The following is a 7500-nucleotide window of genomic DNA, read 5'->3' as shown; positions in this document are numbered from 1 at the left end:
CCCACCCCCTCCCCCCCCACAACACACACCACACAACCCCTCCCCCCCCCTCAAAAATTCCCCGCCCCCCCCTCAACACACACCACACCACCCCTCCCCCCCCCTCAAAAATCCCCCCCCCCCTCAACACACACCACACCACACCACCCCTCCCCCCCCCCCCCAAAAAAATCCCCCCCCCGCCCCCCTCAACACACACCACCCCACCCCCCCCCCCACAACACACACCACACAACCCCTCCCCCCCCCCTCAAAAATTCCCCGCCCCCCCCTCAACACACACCACACCACCCCTCCCCCCCCCTCAAAAATCCCCCCCCCCCCCCTCCAAATTTTGCCCCCCCCCCCAAAAAATTGGCCCCCCCCCTCAACACACACCACACCACACCACCCCTCCCCCCCCCCCTCCAAAATTCGCCCCCCCCCCCCCCCCCCCCCCCTCAACACACACCACCCCACCCCCCCCCTCAACACACACCACACCACCCCTCCCCCCCCCCTCAAAAATCCCCCCCCCCCTCAACACACACCACAACACCCCTCCCCCCCCGCCCCAAAAATTCGCCCCCCCCTCAACACACACCACACCACACCACCGCTCCCCCCCCCCCCCTCCAAAATTCGCCCCCCCCCCAAAAATTTCCCACCCCTCCCCCCTCAACACACACCACCCCACCCCCCCCCCCCAACACACACCACACCACCCCTCCCCCCCCCCCTCAACACACACCACACCACACCACCCCTCCCCCCCCCTCCAAAATTCGCCCCCCCCCCCCCCCCCTCAACACACACCACCCCACCCCCCCCCTCAACACACACCACACCACCCCTCCCCCCCAAAAAATTTGGCCACCCCCCTCAACACATACCACACCACACCACACCACCCCTCCCCCCCCCCCCCCCCAAAATTCGCCCCCCCCCCCTCAATACACACCTCCCCACCCTTCCCCCCCCCCCCGCCCCCAACACACACCACCCCTCCCCCCCCCCCAAAAATTCGCCCCCCCCCCCCCCCTCAATACACACCTCCCCACCCTTCCCCCCCCCCCTCAACACACACCACACCACACCACACCACCCCTCCCCTTCCCCCCCTCCAAATTTCGCCCCCCCCTCAACACACACCACCCCACCCCTCCCCCCCCCCCTCCAAATTTCGCCCCTTCTCCCCCCCAAAAATTCCCCCCCCCCCCCTCCCTCAACACACACCACACCACACCACCCCTCCCCCCCCCACCCCCCTCAACACACACCACCCCACACCACCCCTCCCCCCCCCAAAAATCCCCCCCCCCAACACACACCTCACCACCCCTCCCCCCCCCTCAAAAATTCCCCCCCCCCCCCCCCCTCAACACACAAAACACCACCCCTCCCCCCCCCCCCTCAAAACACACCACACCACACCACCCCTCCCCCCCCCCCCTCCAAATTTTGCCCCCCCCCCCCCCCCCCAAAAAAATTGGCCCCCCCCTCAACACACACCACACCACACCACCCCTCCCCCCCCCTCCAAAATTCGCCCCCCACCCCCCTCAACACACACCACCCCACACCTCCCCTCCCCCCCCCCAAAAATTTCCCCCCCCCCCCAACACACACCACCACATCCCCCCCCCCCCCTCAAAACACACCACACCACCCCTCCCCCCCCCTCAAAAATCCCCCCCCCCCCCCCTCAACACACAAAACACCACCCCTCCCCCCCCCCCCCCTCAAAAATCCCCCCCCCCAACACACACCACACCACACCACCCCTCCCCCCCCCCCTCCAAATTTTGCCCCCCCCCCCAAAAAATTGGCCCCCCCCTCAACACACACCACCCCTCCCCCCCCCTCCAAAATTCGCCCCCCCCACCCCTCAAAAATCCCCCCCCCCCCCCTCAACACACACCACACCAACCCTCCCCTTCCCCCCTCCAAATTTCGCCTTCCCCTCAACACACACCACCCCACCCCTCCCCCCCCCCCCCCCCCGTCCAAATTTCGCCCCTTCCCCCCCCAAAAATTCGCCCCCCCCCTCAACACACACCACCCCACACCACGCCTCCCCCCCCTCAAAAATTCCCCCCCCCCCCTCAACACACACCACACCACACCACCCCTCCCCCTCCCTCAAAAATCCCCCCCCCTCAACACACACCACACCACCCGTCCCCTTCCCCCCCTCCGAATTTCGCCCCCCCCTCAACACACTCCACCCCACCCCTCCCCCCCCCCCGCCCCCAAAAAATTCGCCCCCCCCCCCCAACACACACCACCCCACCCCCCCCCCCCCCCCCCAAAATTCGGCCACCCCCCTCAACACACACCACACCACACACCCCCTCCCCCCCTCCAAAATTTCCCCCCCCCCCCCCCCCCCGCCCCCAACACAAACCACCCCTCCCACCCCCCCCCAAAAATTCGCGCCCCCCCCCCCCCTCAATACACACCTCCCCACCCCCCCCCCCCTCAACAAACACCACACCACCCCTCCCCGCCCCCTCAAAAATCCCCTCCCCCCCCCCCTCAACACACACCACACCACCCCTCCCCCCCCCCCCCAAAAATCCCCCCCCCCCCCCCCCCCCAACACACACCACCCCAACCCCCCCCCCAACACACACCACACAACCGCTCCCCCCCCCTCAAAAATTCCCCGCCCCCCCCTCAACACACACCACACCACCCCGCCCCCCCCTCAACACACACCACACCACCCCTCCCCCCCCCCTCAACACACCCACACCACCCCACCTCTCCTCCAAAATTCTCCCCCCCCCCCCTCAACACACACCACACCACACCACCCCTCCCCCCCCCTCCAAAATTTGCCCCCCCACCCCCCGGCCCCAACACACACCACCCCTCCCCCCCCCTCCCAAAAATTCGCCCCCCCCCTCAATACACACCTCCCCACCCTTTCCCCCCCCCCCCTCAACACACACCACACCACCCCTCCCCCCCCCCCCCCCCAAAAATCCCCCCCCCCCCCAACACACACCACCCCACCCCCCCCCCCAACACACACCACACAACCGCTCCCCCCCCTCAAAAATTCCCCGCCCCCCCCTCAACACACACCACACCACCCCGCCCCCCCCTCAACACACACCACACCACCCCTCCCCCCCCCCTCAACACACCCACACCACCCCACCTCTCCTCCAAAATTCTCCCCCCCCCCCTCAACACACACCACACCACACCACCCCTCCCCCCCCCTCCAAAATTTGCCCCCCACCCCCCGGCCCCAACACACACCACCCCTCCCCCCCCCCCCCAAAAATTCGCCCCCCCCCTCAATACACACCTCCCCACCCTTTCCCCCCCCCCCCTCAACACACACCACACCACCCCTCCCCCCCCTCTCAAAAATCCCCCCCCCCCCCCCTCAACACACACCACACCACCCCTCCCCTTCCCCCCCTCCAAATTTCGCCCACCCCTCAACACACATTACCCCACCCCTCCCCCCCCCCCCCAAAAATTCGCCCCCCCCCCCTCAACACACACCACCCCACACCACACCACCCCTCCCCCCCCCCAAAAAAATCCCCCCCCCCCCCGCCCTCAACACACACCACCCCCCCCCCTCAACACACACCACACCACACCACCCCTCCCCCCCCCCCCCTCAAAAATCCCCCCCCCCCCTCAACACACACCACACCACACCACACCACACCACCCCTCCCCTTCCCCCCCTCGAAATTTCGCCCCCCCCTCAACACACACCACCCCACCCCTCCCCCCCCCCCGCCCCAAAAATTCGCCCCCCCCTCCAAATTTCGCCCCTTCCCCCCTCGTCACTCCCCCACCCAACCCAACCCCGCGCCACCCCCATGACACGGCACACCCCCCCACCCCACCGCACCCCCCCACGACGCCCCCCCCCCCCCGCACCCCACCTCGAAAAACCCCGCTCCCTCCACGCCACACCACAAATGCCTCCGAAAACCCTGCTCGACCCACCCCACCCCGCGTCACCCCCCCACGACATGGCGCACCCCCCACCCCACCGCACCCCCCAACGACGCCGCCCCGCACCCCACCTCGAAAAACCCCGCTCCCTCCATACCACCCCACCACGCCTCCGAAAACCCCGCTCGACCCACCCCACCTCGCGTCAGCCCCCCACGACACGGCACACCCCCCACACCCCACCGCACCCCCCCACGACGCGGCGCATATCCCCCCCCCCCCCCCCCGCACCCCACCTCGAAAAACCCCGCTCGACCCACCCAACCCCGCGTCACTCCCTCAGGACACGGCGCACCCCCCCACCCCACCGCACCCCCCCACGACGCCCCCCCGCACCCCACCTCGAAAAACCCCGCTCGACCCACCCAACCCCGCGTCACCCCCCCACGACACGGCGCACCCCCCCACCCCACCGCACCCCCCCACGACGCCCCCCCCCGCACCCCACCTCGAAAAACCCCGCTCCATCCACGCCACACCACCACGCCTCCGAAAACCCCGCTCGACCCACCCCACCCCGCGTCTCCCCCCCACGACACGGCGCACCCCCCACCCCACCGCACCCCCCAACGACGACGCCCCGCACCCCACCTCGAAAAACCCCGCTCCCTCCATACCACCCCACCACTCCTCCGAAAACCCCGCTCGACCCACCCCACCTCGCGTCAGCCCCCCACGACACGGCACACCCCCCACACCCCACCGCACCCCCCCACGACGCGGCGCATATCCCCCCCCCCCCCCCCGCACCCCACCTCGAAAAACCCCGCTCGACCCACCCAACCCCGCGTCACTCCCTCAGGACACGGCGCACCCCCCCACCCCACCGCACCCCCCCACGACGCCCCCCCGCACCCCACCTCGAAAAACCCCGCTCGACCCACCCAACCCCGCGTCACCCCCCCACGACACGGCGCACCCCCCCACCCCACCGCACCCCCCCACGACGCCCCCCCCCGCACCCCACCTCGAAAAACCCCGCTCCATCCACGCCACACCACCACGCCTCCGAAAACCCCGCTCGACCCACCCCACCCCGCGTCTCCCCCCCACGACACGGCGCACCCCCCACCCCACCGCACCCCCCAACGACGACGCCCCGCACCCCACCTCGAAAAACCCCGCTCCCTCCATACCACCCCACCACTCCTCCGAAAACCCCGCTCGACCCACCCCACCTCGCGTCAGCCCCCCACGACACGGCACACCCCCCACACCCCACCGCACCCCCCCACGACGCGGCGCATATCCCCCCCCCCCGCACCCCACCTCGAAAAACCCCACTCGACCCACCCAACCCCGCGTCACTCCCCCAGGACACGGCGCACCCCCCCACGACGCGGCGCATATCCCCCCCCCCCCCCCCGCACCCCACCTCAAAAAACCCCGCTCGACCCACCCCACCCCGCGTCACCCCCCCACGACACGGCGCACCCCCCCACCCCACCGCACCCCCCCACGACGCCCCCCCCCGCACCCCACCTCGAAAAACCCCGCTCCCTCCACGCCACACCACCACGCCTCCGAAAACCCCGCTCGACCCACCCCACCCCGCGTCTCCCCCCCACGACACGGCGCACCCCCCCACGACGCCCCCCCGCACCCCACCTCGGAAAACCGCGCTCCCTCCACAGCACCCCACCTCTCCTCCAAAAACCCCGCTCGACCACCCCCACCCCGCGTCACCCCCCAGGACGCCCCCCCGCACCCCACCTCGAAAAACCCCGCTCCCTCCACAGCACCCCACCTCTCCTCCAAAAACCCCGCTTGACCACCCCAACCCCGCGTCACTCCCCCACGACACGGCGCACCCCCCCACGACACGGCGCACCCCCCCACGACGCCCCCCCGCACCCCACCTCGGAAAACCGCGCTCCCTCCACAGCACCCCACCTCTCCTCCAAAAACCCCGCTCGACCACCCCCACCCCGCGTCACCCCCCAGGACGCCCCCCCGCACCCCACCTCGAAAAACCCCGCTCCCTCCACAGCACCCCACCTCTCCTCCAAAAACCCCGCTCGACCCACCCCACCCCGCTCGACCCACCCCACCCCGCGTCACCCCCCCCACGACACGGCGCACCCCCGCACCCCACCTCGAAAAACCCCGCTCCCTCCACAGCACCCCGCCACGCCTCCGAAAACCCCGCTCGACCCACCCCACCCCGCGTCACCCCCCACGACACGGCGCACCCCCCCACCCCACCGCACCCCCCCACGACGCCCCCCCGCACCCCACCTCGAAAAACCGCGCTCCCTCCACAGCACCCCACCTCTCCTCCAAAAACCCCGCTCGACCACCCCCACCCCGCGTCACCCCCCAGGACGCCCCCCCGCACCCCACCTCGAAAAACCCCGCTCCCTCCACAGCACCCCACCTCTCCTCCAAAAACCCCGCTTGACCACCCCAACCCCGCGTCACTCCCCCACGACACGGCGCACCCCCCCACCCCACCGCACCCCCCCACGACGCCCCCCCGCACCCCAGCTCGAAAAACCGCGCTCCCTCCACAGCACCCCACCTCTCCTCCAAAAACCCCGCTCGACCACCCCCACCCCGCGTCACCCCCCCACGACGCCCCCCCGCACTCCACCTCGAAAAACCCCGCTCCCTCCACAGCACCCCACCTCTCCTCCAAAAACCCCACCTCTCCTCCAAAAACCCCGCTTGACCACCCCAACCCCGCGTCACTCCCCCATGACACGGCGCACCCCCCCACGACGCCCCCCCCGCACCCCACCTCGAAAAACCCCGCTCCCTCCACACCACCCCGCCACGCCTCCAAAAAACCGCGCTCGACCCACCCCACCCCGCGTCACGGCGCACCCCCCACCCCACCGCACCCCCCCACGACGCCCCCCCCCCCCACCCCACCTCGAAAGACCGCGCTCCATCCACAGCACCCCACCTCTCCTCCAAAAACCCCGCTCGACCCACCCCACCCCGCGTCACCCCCCCACCACACGGCGCACCCCCCCACGACGCCCCCCCGCACCCCACCTCGAAAAACCCCGCTCCCTCCACAGCACCCCGCCACGCCTCCGAAAACCCCGCTCGACCCACCCCACCCCGCGTCACCCGCCACGACACGGCGCACCCCCCCACAACGCCCCCCCCGCACCCACCTCGAAAAACCCCGCTCCCTCCACGCCTCCGAAAACCCCGCTCGACCCACCCCACCCCGCGTCACCCCCCCCACGACACGGCGCACCCCCGCACCCCACCTCGAAAAACCCCGCTCCCTCCACAGCACCCCGCCACGCCTCCGAAAACCCCGCTCGACCCACCCCACCCCGCGTCACCCCCCACGACACGGCGCACCCCCCCACCCCACCGCACCCCCCCACGACGCCCCCCCCGCACCCCACCTCGAAAAACCCCGCTCCCTCCACGCCTCCGAAAACCCCGCTCGACCCACCCCACCCCGCGTCACCCCCCCACGACGCCCCCGCGCACCCCACCTCGGAAAACCCGCTGCATCCACACCACCCCACCCCGCGTCACGGCACACCCCACCGCACCCCCCCT

This window comes from Lygodium microphyllum, chromosome 16 (assembly GCF_053477565.2).
Source record: "Lygodium microphyllum isolate KBCC chromosome 16, Lygodium_microphyllum_v1.1.10, whole genome shotgun sequence".
Taxonomy (NCBI): domain Eukaryota; kingdom Viridiplantae; phylum Streptophyta; class Polypodiopsida; order Schizaeales; family Lygodiaceae; genus Lygodium; species Lygodium microphyllum.
This window is presented reverse-complemented; position numbering follows the sequence as displayed.